A 16,799-nucleotide genomic window follows, 5' to 3' on the forward strand; every position below is an offset into this window, starting at 1 on the left:
CAAGGAATGAGGTCAGGGAAGGATGGGGCAACAGAGATTTGAAACAGCAATGGCTGCTGCTAACCACATCGATGGGATGGCCCTCTCAGGGAGTGGGACACCGAGTGATGAGTGCAGAGTAAATGATCAGGCCAGGGCAAGGAAAAATGGGGGTGTCTGCTATATGGTGTCGGCAAGGACATCAGCATGGAACCTGAAGCTTCATGAGGATGTGTGAGAAGTTGTGAGGAAGGCAAGAGAGGCAGCTGAAATTGCAAAGGAAAGCTTATAAAGAGTTGCAGAGTGGCCAGCTGACAGTTCTTCGGAGGGGAGATGAGCGGAGGTATTGCTCAAAAGAAGACAAAAGAGTGATGAGGATGGTGGGGAAGTTGGACTGGGAGCACCCCAAGCGTGAGAGTGAGGGATGGATTGGGAAATGGAAGTCCTTGTAGGAGACGAGCTGCAGAGGAAGAGCTGGGGTGGTATCCAGGATGTGTGGACAATGAAATGTAAGGGGCCTGTAAGAAATATTTAAAGTGTGTCTTCTAGCAGCAGCAAGGAAAGAGAAGGAAGGGGAGTGCAATGGCCAGGACAGAGCAGGAAGGCAAGGAGGGCTGGCTGAGCAATGCTAAGGGCTGGAGAGAGTGGGGCTGGAGAGACGGACATGCAGCAAATGTCACTAAAGGTAAAAAGGCAGAGTAAGAGGTAAGGTTCAGATCTGGGCCTCAGGAAGGGTCGTTTAAGAAACAAGGAGCAGCTGAAGGAAGAAAAGGAACATAGAAGTCAGTGTTTACTCTGAAATTAATTTCACTTGTATGACTGTATAATAAAATATGTGATATGTTGTAGACAAGGAGCATAACAATATTGCTTAGATTCAGAATGTAGGTAATTTTTCCCTAGAGGTCTCAACGTACCTTGAAAACAAAAATTGTGTTTCATGTTACAGGTATGCGTTACAGTAAATAATTAATGGATGCTGTCATAAACATTTACAATACTTTAGAAAATCTATTCCTTGTTTGATCTGTAATGCATTCGTGCTACAAAGAAAATAGTACATATTCCAGATTATGGTAAACTCATTCATCAGAGGCATTGTGGACAGTTTCTATGTCATATGGATATAAGCAAGTTAACAATTTGTTAGACTTCATACTTGTTGATTTACTATTTATTAACTCTTTTTGTTTGGTAAGTATATATTTTGATATGAATAATTACTTCCTATCCTTGGACTACATTTGGGAAGAAAAGGCATGGGAAATCAAAGTGACTTGCTCAAGGTCACTCTGTCAGCAAGTGGCAGAGTGAGGCATGAATGCAGGTTTCCTTATTTTGCCAGATTTCTTCTGTAAATGCTGTTTGTGTGTTGTTTTGTCTTTTTTTTTTACCCCTACCGTATTTTATTTTATTTTATTTTATTTTATTTTAAAGGCTCAGGATAACCCGCTGAAGTTGGAACTGAGCCTGAAGCAGAGGGAGTTTTGTCAGCAGTAGGATCAGCTTGCTGTCACAGTGTGTAACACAGCTTAAAGCTGAAGTGGATGAAGTAGGAGTCTGCTCAAATGCGTGTAAGTAGGTAGATGGGGAAATGCACATCCTGAAATCTGGTTTTGTATTTAAATAACCACTGTAACAAGGGTAACTTTGAACTGTAGTTTCCAATTTAATTATTTTTGCTTTATAAATTCTGCCTTCTGTCCGATTTGCTGTGTAAAGGTTTGTGATGCTCTCAGTCAAACAGAAGAGGTTAGCTGGCATAAATTTGTCCAATTCAGTTACCTGCTAACGTCCTACACAAGTATTACTAAAACTGTGCAGTGTTACACACACTACCTCATTGTTGTTCAGAGTTAAAAAATAAATAGTTAACAATTTTCTTGCTGACACTAATTTTATTTTCAGATATTGGTAGGGCACACTGAAAAGATTTCTGACAGCAATATATTTTTAACTGAATCACAGTTTTGTGCTGTCAGATAACCTGCATTACAATAGCAAAATAAGGTAATCATATTTTTGTATTACAAGAACAATTACAAGCATTAAGTGTAGATGTCACTGTTAAACATATTTACAACAGCTATTACCACAGCAATTTTAATAGGAATTGGAGTTTATTTTCAATTAAGCAATGAATAAACAAATAATATTGCTCAGTGACTTCTTCTCACTTTATGTACTGGATAATCGTTCACAAATACATTATTATTATAACTCAAATAACATTAATTATGTATGCCAGACACATTTTTTATAATAAAATGTAGTATTAATCTCTCTGTACTTTGCAAGAATATGACAAATTAAGGTCAGCTCCACACCACACATCGTTAAAAATGTAGCTATGTGCAAGGATATGGAAAAAGCACACCCCTGATTTACAGAACTACACATGCATCTCTCGGTCTATAGTACAGAGAAGTAACTTGTACAGACAAAGGAGTGAGTTCTTTTCCTGATACAGGCTATTTCATTTGAGGAGGTACTTTGATTATGCTAGTAAAAAGTATGTTGAGGGACTTGGTTAATAGAGAGGTTAGCCTTGTCAGATATGCCTGATCATGTAACAGTTTACCATATTTGCTCCCACACTTGTGCTATCCCTGTGAATGGAATACCCCCACATTGAAGCAAGAGATAGTAGTTGTTAAGAATAGATATGTATAATGTCTGCAACCTAATTTCAGGTTGTGTTAGAAAGGAAGGAGTATGGCCATTGTTCCGGCAAATACGGTATTCTGATTTAACTGATCAAAACTAGAACATTGAAAGTGTCTATAGGCATAGTTAGCTTCCAAGAAGTCATTTCAGTAGAAGACTGGAAATAAATTAGAATTTTACCTTAAGCACTGTCTGTTGAAGTTATTGGAATATATGATTACTGTTGGAGAAAAGCCTATTTCTCTGCAAAACAAGGCTTCATTCATTTTCTGTCTGTATCATACATATTACATCTGACATAGAATCACTATCAGCTTAATAAAAGGAAGTAAGTGAGGTTGGCAATTTAATGGTTGTATCACTCTGTAGTTTGATTAGGCCAGTGGGAGTAATGGCTTAGTGACAGCTGAGGTTGATAAAATGGGACAGTGAGATAAAGGGCATAGATTTCTTTTAAAATACAGGCAGAGGCACACCAGTAGCAGCTTTCCCTTTTTTTATTTTTATTTTTATTTATTTATTTATTCCCACCTGCTGGAATCCTTGGTTATACCAGGCAGTTTTCTTCATGAACTGTTTGAAGAAGATACCCAAGGCTTGTTTAAAACAGCAAATGGTGTTTGATCTGTTTATGGGATATTTTACTGCTTCAGAACTCGCTCTAGAAAGCATGCAGTTCCAGAAATTCCTTCGGATTTGAATTTGCCAAGCTGAGATGGTGTACCAGATATGAGAGGGAAGAAATGATGGGGATGGAAGCAGAAGTCAGGAAATAATTAGATTATGTGCTATGTTACCTCAGTGTGACAAAAACATAATCTGTATTTCAGTCATTCTTAGGGCAGTACTGTTTTTAGGGATATGTCTAGGGTCGGAGCACAGGAGAAGCACTACCTGTCCCGAATTCAAAGGGAAAAGAGACCTTTTAGTACTTTTTTTAATAAGTTATAAGGAAGAAAGGAGGATACTCTATTAATATACATTCATAAATGTTGGCATATTGCTTGAAATTAATATATCTAGCAGGTACAGTTGTATTATAAGGAAGTATGAATGAATATATTGCTGTAAAAGGGTCTTAAACAGAGCACTCTTCAATTCCTCTCTTTCTCCTCCACGTCTAAAACACCCTCATTTCCAGTGACTAGCAGGGATCTCACTGACACAGCTTAGGGGAAAACTAACCTAAAGCTGTGCACTTTCTCCTACTGGGCACTGCTCAGCAGGGGAGGTTGTTCTCAGGTTTGACCAGTAGTAAAGGGGATGGCAGGAGGTCTCCTACAGCAGAGGGTGAGAAGCACGCATTTACATAGGCTCCTCTTCCCTGCCACCTCTCCGCTCTCCAGCAAGCGTGGGTTTATTTTAGCATTGGCCTTCTGAAGCGGGATTATTTTTCCCCTGAATAGGTCGGGCTGGGACAGCACCCAGGATCCATGGCCTTCCATAGCTGGGGCGACTCGGGAAGCCAGAGATACCTACTAAGTAGACAGGGCCTCTAAGTGCTGGGCCCGTGCCCAGTGTCAGAGGAGTATCCTGGAATAACCTTCCTGATAAACAGCAAAGCCAGCCCTATGGAAGGGGCTTTTAACCCGAACCAGGTTATAGTACTGCCCTCTGCTGATAGAATTCCAGAAAAATTGAAAAAGGCAATGTTAAAATTCCACAAAATATTAACAAAATGTGATTAGGGAAGCTTCAGCATGTGAATACGTGAATTGTTTCATCTTCTCATTTCACGGAGTGCTTCAGCCAGTTGGAACGTGCCCACATCTCTTCACTAGCACTTAAATTTGTAGCAACAGAATATGGCTAATAATTTTATTCTTTTTTTAGCAGGCAGAGTTTTCACAGCTTTGCAAAGCAACTTGTGCCCCAGAAATCATACTGTCTGGCATGCTGTTTGTATTTTAATGTGCACAAGAGATGCAGAGGAAGAAATTTCTATCAGTAAGTCAGGTTTTTGTAACTGACATTTTTCTTATTATTACATAAAATTGTTGAATTCCTTACTTACTAGCACTTGAGATAAAGTTGTGTAGAAAGCTACAGTCTTCCAAGATGATTCTTGTTTGAGTAACGGGTGCACAGAGGTGCCTGGGACTTTTTTCCCATAGCTAATCTGTGAATCCTTGTGGAAGCAAAACGGAAGTAATGTGATATTTCCATCAGAACTGGAGGGAAATGCCATCAAGGGGCATTTTCTAGTCCTAATGTCATGCAACCTTGCCAGACTTGGAGCATGGGTAGCCCTGAACCCTTGCACAACTGCAGATAAGCTGCCAGGGGGCAGCTTTTAAGAGCTGTGCTTGAGGCTCTGTTCTGGCACGTAACAGCTGCATCTAGGCTGATTTCAGGACCCTGTTGAAATAAATGGGCTTGTGGTATATGATTCTGGGAGACCACTGCTTCACTTCCCAAAATATGTTATAATATTAAACCTTGATTCTCATCTTAGTGTTTGTCTCAGTCATGCTGTCTGGGAATTTCTGATTTAGCTAAAGCAGCTCGATTCTCAGTATGGCTTAAGGAGCACAACTGATGGCTCCCTTTCAAAGAAAAAAGAAACTTCTCAATTTCTGACCAGTACCTGAAAATATAAAATTGTAAAAAAATATAAAATTGTTGTATTCTGCATTCTGTCTGTGATAGTAATAACTGTAAATAAAGTCAGAACTGATCAATAACCCTGTGACTTTACTCCAAATAAATAAATAAATAAATAAATAAATAAATTAAAAGTAACTCTAATCATTAATCCTGTCTGCAATTTAACAACTTGCTGTACAGGGTGCAGATGTTTGTGGTGACCTGTTTATGCAACCAGGTCATGAATGTTAAAATAAGTCAAACTTTCTATCAAAATATGTGTGAGCTAATCAATGATTTTTTGAAGTGTGATTTCACTTTGGGAAGTGTCTTTAACAGGGTAGCTGTGAGGTTCTTCATTGGCTTCCCCTGCCTTCAGGAGCTAGTATTTTAATTTCTGGTAAATCTTTTTTTACTTTCAGGACTGCAACTTCAAATGGCTTTTCCAGATGAGGCGTTTTGGTATTGTGTTACAAACAATAATCAAGCCGTAACTCTGGGCCGGTCTGGGAAAAGATACTGAACCAACAGGTGTTCCTGTTTAACTTTCCTTTCCACTTTGTTACCTTCATTTCCCAGGTGCCCAAGGCAGAAGAGAGGAAAGAGACTATACCATTGGCTGGCTGGGATGCTGATCTGCACAAACTATATTTGCACCTCAGCCAGGATGGCAGGAGGACCAGGTTGACGAGAACAATGGTCATGATTGCCACATAGGCCAGGTCTTCCCTTTCCTTTATACCCTTTCCCTTTCTTTTTTTATTTGTTTTTGTTTTCTTACTGTGAGTTGCACTACTGACCTGCATCCATCTTCAGTCCCTTACAGGAACAGACAAACCACAGGCAGAGTGATCAATGGAGAAATATTCAGTCCCTATCTATTACCTTTACACTCCTCCTGCAACATGAAGCTGACAGATAACTGGATTAAAGAGCCAGGTGGAAATATTCCTCGTGGAAGAGAATCCTTGACAACTTAGAAAACTTGGCATCTGGCTAACCATCAGCTGGTGGGTGTCTGGCTTTCTCCATTCACTGCTTAATTCTGCCCAAGTCACAAGAAACACCAGCCACTGGGTCCCAGAATGCTGCCTGCTCTGCTTGCAGAATGCTGCCACTGCCCTGCAGCTGGGGTTTAGCATGGCTAGAAAACATTTGTGTGGATATCATATGATATATTTATTGCTGATCTTCTGATCTGGAGACGGGAGGCTTTCTCAGTGCAATAGTCTTTATTCTGGAGGAGTTCTAGTCACAGGGGACTGGTTCAGAAGTAAATGTTTAGTTTGAAACATGTCAGTGAAGCATCCTAAATGATTCACTGCTGTACTGGGTTGTATGAGATCTCTGATATGTTGTTTATTTAAAGTGGTATTTTTGTAAGCTCCATTAAGTCTTCTGCCATTCTTGTGCAGTGCAGAGTATTCTGTGGGCTGGAGCTGTATAATGGGAGGGAGAAGGGAGATAATTTTCCACTTACCATGTAGGGTAGGCAACATATTTGAAATGGAGTTAGACTCTTTCTCCAAGTGATGGTATCTCTGGTTAAAATAGGTCAATCCTTTTACTAACCTAGGGCTCATTTGCTTTCAAGGTGTATGAAATTGTGATTTCTTAGTGTTATTTTGTCTTCTAATTTTTCTCAGAAAAAATGACAGGTTGAAGAGAGGTGATTAGTCAGCAAGAGTTTCAGGCGGCAACGGTGTGCAGGTAAGAATGATTTTCGTTATTCAGAACCATCTACAAGTGGGAACACAGAATTTTAACTTCCTAGCAATGTTTCCTCAAGCACCCTTTTGCACAGTGCCTGCTGCTGAATTCATTCAAGTCACACATGTTGTGTTTCTGTATAAGGGAAACTATGTGAAGTAACAAGATGATTTAAAGGGCAGGGAAATAATGAATTTTCTAGTTGATTTTTCATTTTCAAACTGCAGCTGGATAATGCTCTACCACCTTCCCACCCCCAGTATGTCCAACATACTGATTGTTCTGAAGACTACAAACCTGACAAGTTTTTCATTATTCTTAGAATGACTATTCTTGTGTGTCCTGGTCAGTCATGTTAGAGTTTCTTATCCTTCATCCAGAACAGTTAGGTAAGGCACTACTTATTATGTGGTATCTGTAGCTTCAAATTGTATAGGTCACTAAGTGTCCTATATCTTTAAGGGGAATATTGCACAACTGCTTGGATTTATTCCCATTTCAGTCAGAATAGTGACAGAGAGCAGTTCACCTCTGCTACTAAATAAGCATCATCTTGGTTCTCACCAATAGCTATAATTCATGAAGTGTTAGGTGGATGGTTGGACTTGATGCTCTCTTAAAGGTCTTTTCCAGCCTTAACAATTCTATGATTCTATGATCCCTGCTTCTCTCTACCTCATTTTTCTTTTGGGCATTCTTAAAGAGACCCATTCTCTCCTGACAGCAGATCAAAGTATTTGTATAAATGTAGGCTCTAAGACAGCCTCTTCTTGCAGATAACTAGTGATAGGACTAGAGGGAATGGCCTCAAGTTGTGCCAGGAGAGATTTAGGTTGGAAATTAGGAGACATTTCTTCTCAGAAAGAGTAGTCAGGCATTGGAATGGGTTGCCCAGGGAAGTGGTGAAGTCACCATCCCTGGAGGTGTTCAAGGAAAGGTTGGACCTGGCACTTAAGGACATGGTTTAGTGGGTGACATTGGTAGTAGGGTGATGGTTGGACCAGATGATCTTGAAGGTCTTTTCCAACCTTAATGATTCTATGATTCTAATGATCAATACGTGATCTCCATGAAGAAGCAGATGACTTGATGCGTTACCACCCAAAAACACCTCTGGGTTCTGGATTGCTTTCTCAGCTGTCAGCTCATTCAGCCTAAAGACAGGTGAGTGCTCACTAATTCTCATCTCGTCTTTGTGATCTAGAGAAATATTCTGAGGGAGAAAAAAAGTTTTTACCATCTTTGAAGCCACTGACACTGAATACAATGCTCCTTTTCAGAAGTGAAAAGATCTGGTGGAAAGCTACGTCTATGTGTTTGAGTCCCAACAGGCGTAGCATAACTATTCTCTTAACTGCCCAGTCAGGAACAGCAGCATAAGACAAAGCAACACAGTAACAACACTGAGTTACAGCTTCACCTTGTCTTGTAGGTGCAATTTCAGCACCTTGTTTCATTATCAACAGAGCAAAAGACTGAACTGTCAGCTCTGAAATGTTGGTGAATATCTGCTATAAAAATCTAATTGAACAGGTGGGGTCGAGGGTTGATCCCAGCCAGCAGCTGAGCACCCACACAGCCACTCACGCCCCACTAGGTGAGATGGGAGAGAATACAAAGAGCATAAGCAAGAAAACTTGTGGGTTGAGATAAAGACAGTTTTATAAGTGAAGGATGGAGAAAAAATACAAAGTGGTGGAAAGGCAATCGCTCACCACCTCGCACAAGCAGACTGATGCCTAGCCAGTCTCCAAGCAATAGCTCCAGTGACTACCTGGGGAAACACTGCACCCCACCCCCAGGTTTTATTGCTGAGCGTGACATTTTATGGTATGGAATATCCCTTTGGCCAGTTTGGGTCAGCTGTCCTGGCTGTGCCTTTCTTCCCTCCTCCCAGATTCTTGCCCCCCAAGTCTACTTGCTGTAGGGGGCGGTGAGTAAGAAAAAAGAAAAAGCCTTGATGCTGTACAAGCACTGTTCAGCAATAACCAAAAAACTGGTGTGTTATCAGCGTTTTAGTCACAGATCCAAAACGTAGTTGCATATGGGCTGCTATGAAGATGGTTGACTCCGTTTCAATCAGACCCAGTACAACAAAGCTGCTTGACATTAATGTATAGTGGATCAGAAACTGAGGGTACAGTTTCATAGCTGGCATAAAGATCTTGGTGTCTCAATGGCAGCTCTCAGTTCCTTCTCCTTTCCAGTCACATGTTCCCCACCTCCTCTCAAGTCAGCACTAGCAGTCATGCAGCGCTGCAAAACATGAATTTTCAGCACGTCCTCAACAGTGAGTTGAAGCTGTTACGTAGGCATGAGCATGAGAATATCTGGCTGGGGCCAAGGAAAATGACAGAAGTGACCTTTCTGGAATAGAGGTGTCAGTTTGTGACATAGCTGGGTGTGACATAGTTATACTGTGGTTGTACTTCAGCATTCTTATATACCCCTCATTAATCTCTTCCACCTCCACTTACTTCCTTCTGAATGACTACTATCAGCATGTGGTCTGTAACTCCTACTTTAGCTTTAGAGCAACTAGGTTGAGAAAACTGTATGTGGAAGAAAAGTATGCAATGGTTTGGTTCTCTGAAGCTATGATTCATGAATCTCTCTTTGACACTTAACTAGAAAAAGGACTTCATATTTAATGTATGCTACAGAACTGCATGTAAAAGTTGATCCTGTATTTCAATGTAATATGAGTAGGGGAGATTCATTTTTCACTTTGCATTTTTCTTTAGTCCCTATCTACATAGGTCCTGAGAATGTGATTTGTAGTGTACAATATTTTGCAACTTTTTTTGTAATTATTTCTGAAGCATGTAAATGAGGAAGTGGAAAGGTTTCCAGCGGAGGTTTGCCTTCTGAAAAAATGAAATGGTATTTTTGGAATATCGTTGCCACTAGATGGCAGGGCACACTTTAGATAAAGGAACATCAAACAAGCTGTATTCAGCACTAATTTACTCTCAGTCTGGCAAATCTGTCATTAAGATTATCGAAAGTATGGCTGGAGTGAATAGAGGGTGGAGTGGTGGATAGAGCTGTAATTATGTTATGACCCTTTGACAGCACTGGCGTGCAGTTTTAAATTTTCACTAGTACAATAGATATCTTAATTGAATTCCACAAAGCTTGACATAATAAGATAATAAAGACAAGCTGTGCTTTAACTGCAATTAAACTGCAAGTGAGTGTTGGTGAATTTGTTAAAGAAATCTCTGCCTCTTGTACACATGCCACACTTGCTGTGCCAAGTTCTGAAGTAGTCAGGCAGTCCTTGAAGTTAATTGCAGAGGAGACTGGCTCAAGTGATGTCCTTGGAATCTGGCTTAAAATAGTTTGGCCTGGCAGTTTGCTGCAGGTGGCAGATCCAGGTAGCATCTAAAAGAGTTTAAGCTTCTGATTATCACCCTTTCACATCAGTTTTGTCTTGTTGTAACCCTATTAAGTTCAACTGAATGAAACTTTTGTAACGATGCTGAGAAGCAGGATGCTTGTTTCAGCTGCAGTTGTTATAGTCCTCTGTGTACTGAGATGACAAAGTTATGTCTGTTTACTGATCCAAAATATGTAGGTCCATCTGGACAAAATGGGTGTAATACCCCTCTATTCTCACATGGAACATTACACATTGGCAAGTGGAAATGACTACGCTAAGATCAGGTCTATATCACTGAGCCTGTGAGCTAATGAGAGTCTAAGATAAAAGATGTACCAAACTGGATGCATTGTGATGGCCCTTGTAGCATTACACTTCTGTATGAACACATCCAGAAAACTTCGTAGGGATGTTCTCAAAATGTTGCACTTTTATATTTATTGCTGATAGCAAGTAATGTGTTGGCTCATTTAAAAATCACAGAATCCCAGAATGGTTTGGGTTGGAAGAGACCTTAAAGCCCACCCAGTCCCACCCCGCTGCCATGTGCAGGGACACCTCCCACCAGACCAGGTTGCCCAAAGCCCCATCCAGCCTGGCCTTGAGCACCTCCAGGGATGGGGCATCCACAGCTTCTCTGGGCAGCCTGTGCCAGTGTCTCACCGCCCTCTGAGTGAAGAATTTCTTACAAATATCTAATCTAAATCTCCCCTCTTTCAGTTTAAAGCCATTACCCCTTGTCCTATCACTCCACTCCCTGACCAAGAGTCCCTCCCCAGCTTTCCTGTAGGCCCTCATTAGGTACTGGGAGGCTGCTATAAGGTGTCCCCAGAGCCTTCTCTTCTCCAGGCTGAACAACCCCAACTCCCTCAGCCTGTCCTCACAGGAGAGGTGCTCCAGCCCTCTGAGCATCCTTGTACCCCTCCTCTGGACCCACTCCAACAGGTCCATGTCCTTGTGTTGGGCACCCAGAGCTGAACGCAGGGCTCCAGGTGGGGCCTCATGAGAGCGGAGCAGAGGGGGATAATCCCCTCCCTTGCCCTCCTGCTCACACTTCTTCTGATGCAGCCCAGGATGTAGTTGACTTTCTGGGCTGCAAGCACACGTTGCTGGCTCTTGTTGATCTTCTCATCAACCAGCTCCCCCAGGTCCTTCTCCTCAGGGCTGCTCTCAATCCCTTCTCCACCCAGCCTGTGTTTGTGCTTGGGATTGCCCTGACCCAGGTGCAGGACCTTGCACTTGGCCTTGTTGAATCTGATGAGGTTTGCACAGGCCCACCTCTCAAGCCTGTCAAGGTCCCTCTGGATGGCTTCCCTTTCCTCCAGCATGTATGATGAGTTAAGATTGAATTTATTTGCTCTTTTTTAGTTTATTTTTTATTTTTCTGGAATAGTTTTTATACTTAATTACAAAAAAAAAAAAGATTAAAAATCCATTAAAATTTTTCAAAACTTGTTTATAAAAGGAATGTGGTTGAAATTATTGGAAATGTAAGTTCGATGGAACAAATACTTTGTGAGCTTCTAAGAGGGGCAATGTTCAATAAATTACCTTATATAAAAGAGTTTTTGGAATAGGGTATGATGGGACACTTTATGGATTTTGTTACCACATTTTGAGAAGCAACTTACTTGCAGTATTTACCGCTGGCTAAGCTTTGTAGCAAATAACACTGCTTAATCCAGTTGGATCATGACACAGATCCTTGGACTTTAATAATGAAATACAAGAAAATTGTGCCCAGCATTGCCAACACTAAGTTTGGGAATGATATAAGTTTGTTTTCAGCTGGAGAGGGCATCTGCTTGCCTAGTCTGTTATGCTAGGATATAGTTGCCTGCATTGCACGTGCTGTGCCTCATATGCTTCTTGGTTTATACTTAGCTCTCTTATCTGCTTTACTCACCTGCATGTAAAGGCAGATTTTAGAGCAGAGTGATCAGATCTGAACTGGACTTTAACATGTATTTTTCCAGGGTATCAGACATGAGGTATCTTGTGCTTCAGCAGAAGGTCCTGTATTTTTAGCATCCCTGTGGGCACGAGGGAGCAGCTGCAGTGTACAGATCCCAGCTGTGAGGAGAGCAAGCAGCCCTGGGCAGGGCTGGCAGAACTGCAGCAGGCTCACTGCTTCTTGCTGAGAGAACTTGGTAAAACTGCCCAATGAAAATGAATTGAGGAGCTACAGCTTTAGACCATGTAATGTAAAACTTCTGGTTTGTGCTAGCAAAACTAACTCCAAGTTAGTTATGACATTTTTTAAGCTTTTTTTTTTTTTTCCAGGGAAAACACCCTATGTGAATGGAAAGCTATTCTTTCTACATCATTACTTTTTTTTTTCATTTTTTCATTTTGTAATAAAGGTTCTCTTTTTCTACCTGCACTATCAGAATGGCTTCCTTTTGCTGTGTTTGGTTCTAACTTCAGAAATCTGTCCTAACATCTTCAGCTGTTGTTCAGGGTTGGGAAACAGTAGATCCTATATACTCCAGGTACCAAACACTGCAGTTCTTGCATTGGGAAACTGCTTCTGAAATACGTCCTTTTCAGCAAGGAATAATCTTTTATTGTCTCTGGTAGTTTCTTGCCCGGCCTGGAGTTTTCGCCAATGGCTTATAGGTGTGGCAGTGTTCCTAGGATCAGTCAAAGCAGTTCACACCCTCCATTGCAGGCAATGTCGACAGTCCTGATGAAGAGCTGGGGTTTGCATCATCCTCCTTCACAGGTCTTACAAAGGTGATGGCTGGCTGCTGTCAGAGCAGTACTAAGGAGATGGAGCTGAGGCTTTGTGTTTCCCATAATAAATGTACCATTTCCAGTGTGAGTCATCTATTGGCATTTGGTCAACTGACTGACCTCTTGGGGCAGGTGCTATAGAAGCCCACTAGCTGAGAAATGCTTGCAGCAGCAGATCCTTACAGTGTTATTGCAGGTATCTGTTTTAACATGGAAGGACATCTAATAGTCAAACATATTTTATTTTTTTCCCATTTTCATTTGCTCCCAGTTCCTGGCCTTTCTACTACCTGTTCAGCAGCAAGGGAGACTGCTGCTGTGGAATACAGACAGGTGGTGACAGCTTGCGGCATTTTAACCACTACTTTGTTTAGACATCCTCTGAGTGGGACTGTCACAGTACTACAAAAAACATATGCTAGCATTGAAATAGCTTTGCCTGATGCACAGAGTTGACATCTGAGAGATCCCTTTAGTGAGGGCAGAAAGATATTGGACTAAAGGGGTAGTTTAAGAGGCATGGCATGAGAGCTTATGAGATCTGGTTTCATTTCCTAGTGTTGTGGGACTGGACAATCTGTCCCGTCTGCAGCAGGCAGAAGTCAATGACTGTAAAATTCATGAATTTGTGAAGGACATAGGTACTCGGGGATAACAAAAGGTCATGTAACCATCTAGGCATACTGAACGTTCTGATTTCCATATCTAAGGAGTGGAGTCAACATCATCTTAGATACAGAAGGGAAGGATACACAGTTCCAAAAAGTAGTGGACAAAAACCACGTTGTGTTGTTAGCTCTTTGATAACATGCATTTTTGACACAGTAAAGGCTCAGTATATATGACACAGATCTGGTAGTCTTCAATTTACCCCAAAACACTGTGGTGTGTGCAAGCCCCCTCCCCAGATTCTGCTGGGTACTTAGCTGAATGTTAGACCTCTTTTCTGTAGGGAAACAAAAGGGAGACAGGCACATGTGGTGCTACCTTTCCTTTTCGTGCTGCTGTTACAGAGTGAATTTTTCTTGCTTTGATTATGTTTAAATAGTACAAATTACAAGAGACTTCGGGGCCAAATTTTAGAAAGCGATTAGCTGCCTTGCTGCCATTGGATGGAGGCCAGGCTCTGAACAGCCTCTCGTGTGAGCCAGTGTCCATGGCAGTCTGTCACCTACCAGCAGGGTCTGAATGGCAGGGGATAAAAAGAGCCAGAAGAACTTGGTAGGGTTGTCCAGGTACTGGGTTAAGCCCTGTCTTGCTGCCTGTGCATCTTTCTAGTTGACACTTTACTGGTTCAGCATTCTAAACTTAGTTTTTACCTGTTAGGTTGCTTCTTCAAAAAAGCTGCCTGCCAGGTGTAGACCGGTGATGTACGTCTGCTGACTACCCTGGGAGTGATGAAGGGATCAAAGGGCCAAGGAGGCACCAACACTGCAGGTGTGGTTACACAGGCACCTGTAGAGTTTGTGCCATGAGGGGTGGAAAAAGGGAAGGTTTTCTGGAGAGAACTGGAAACTGTGATTTATGCCAATAAAACAGTATTTTAGACTCTTTTTGAAGTTGGTTGTTAAATTCCCTTTTCATAATTATTTAAGTACTCACCCAGATTTTGTTGTTGTTGTTGCTTACTTAAAAAATGCTAAAAGAGAGAATCCTTCTGATTCCTTTGCTGCCTCTTTGATTCATTAATGTTGCTATCACAGGTAAGATACCTGGTGATTGCTAATAAAATGCACAAAATTTGCTGAGGAGGAGCCACGTTTTATAAGCAAATGCAGCATGTAGTGAATTTGTGCTCTGCCTGCCAGCAGAAACCAGTTTCCACAATTAGCTCCACATTTTCCACACAAATGTTTGCACATAGGAGCTGTACGGCCGTGTACCTCACAACTGCCTGCTATTTCTCAGCAATTGCATATACCTCTGCCTGCCCTTGTTCCCTGGACAGATCTGAGGTCACACTGCTGGAATAATCCCCTTAGTTTATCCTTCTGGCCATATTGTGCCCTGTTTGAAAATTCCTCCCACTTACTTCTCTGTACAATCAGATCACTATATACATCTCTTGCTTCAAGTGCCCAGCACAGTTTTAGGCTTGCTTATCCCTCTGACCTGGTCTACTATCTTGTTTGTCTTGCCATTTCTGCTCCTGCAGCATGCCAGTCTTGACACTAGTAAGTTCTTCCTCTCTGCTTGCTCTCTGTGCTTCTTTCCAATTGCCTTTGTGCAGAGATTGTGCTGTTTGCATCTTTTCTCTCTTCTGCTAATGACTTCTTAAAAACTTGCTGTTACCTTGGCACCCAGGAGTGGTGTCTTTATAGGTGATTAAAAGACTCTTCAATAACTCTCTGAAGAAGTTGCTGAATTTCCCAATGTGCCTAATCTTCCTCTCTGTCCCTTTGATTTAAGATGGGAGATGCCTTTATCTGAGGATCTTGGAGATGTTAAACATATGATAAAATGGAAATAACAATTTCCCAATCTGCATGTGCAAATGTAGGTACTGGTACGACCAACCACATGTGGCTTTTTGCAGGTGCTCCCTTTGCCAGGGTTCTGGGCTTCTTGCCAAAGCATTTTCTCTCAACCTCACTGTTAACCAGTCCCTTGCGTTTTGCATCAGCTTCTGTCTAAATAGGCTTAGCCCTCCAGTTAATAGATATCTTTTTCTCAAGTCCTGCCCATTGCACCTGCCTTTGAAAATGTGCCCTGGAGAACTCAGTGATTCATGTGTTGTGTGCTGTTGCTGTTTGATTAAATCATTGCTTAGTTTCAGGTGGCTGCATTTGCATGCTGGAGCACTTGATCCTCCTGTTTACTGCCTTTGTATATCTTGGATATGTTTGTAAAGCTTCAGGGGAAGTTCAGAATGAAAAGTATAATATCAGTGTTTGGGGTAACAAACGGTATAGGCCATACACACTCTTCATTCAATGCTTTTTCTGTTTCCACATCAGTGAGCACAAAGGATGTAATGTAGTCACAGCATGTTTCCAGAAATCCTGAGATCAGTAATGTAAAATAGGTCTTTGGAATTTTAATAATGGAGGAAATGTCAGTATGCAAAGTTGGTGCAGCGTTGTTCCTCCCTTCCCCCATTTTACTCCCTTAGATCACTCTGTATTTTCTGACTTTGCAGATACGACATAAGGTGGAGATGAGGCACCCTTCAGAATCCTGCATTGATTCCCTCTGTTCCAATAGGACTCACCACCCCACAAAATAAATGTACACAGGCGTACTTTAGACCAGACCTTCAGGATCAGCTCCCATCTCCCTGGATATGTCTGGGGAGCTTGGGGTGCTTCAACATTGAAATGACTTTGACATGTCCTAAGAGGGACTGTGGCACCCAGAGATCACCGGGTTCTTTCCAGACAGCTGCTTTTCCCCAGCCAGGTTCAGGAAGGAGTTGTGTGCAACCAACAACGCTACAGTCAAAACAGTCTGAAGGGCGTTTAGTACTACCAGAGATGAAAAGTGAAGCGTTCAAGAAAGTGTGATTCTGACCCACCCTCCTGATTGAAATGACATTATTTATTTAGCTCATTAAATGGTACTAGTATTTTTCTCATAAAATACATTTGTACACGGTCAGGTATATGCCTGATGTTTATGCAGTGCTTCCATGCGTATAAAGTCCCTCTTGGCAGTAGGCTGTTGAATAGCTTTCTTGAGCAATGAACTTAGCCAAACCTTTTTTTTCCAGCAGCCTCTACACATATCTTGATATGGG

The sequence above is a fragment of the Anser brachyrhynchus genome, assembly GCF_964034855.1.
Source record: "Anser brachyrhynchus genome assembly, chromosome: 4".
NCBI lineage: Eukaryota > Metazoa > Chordata > Aves > Anseriformes > Anatidae > Anser > Anser brachyrhynchus.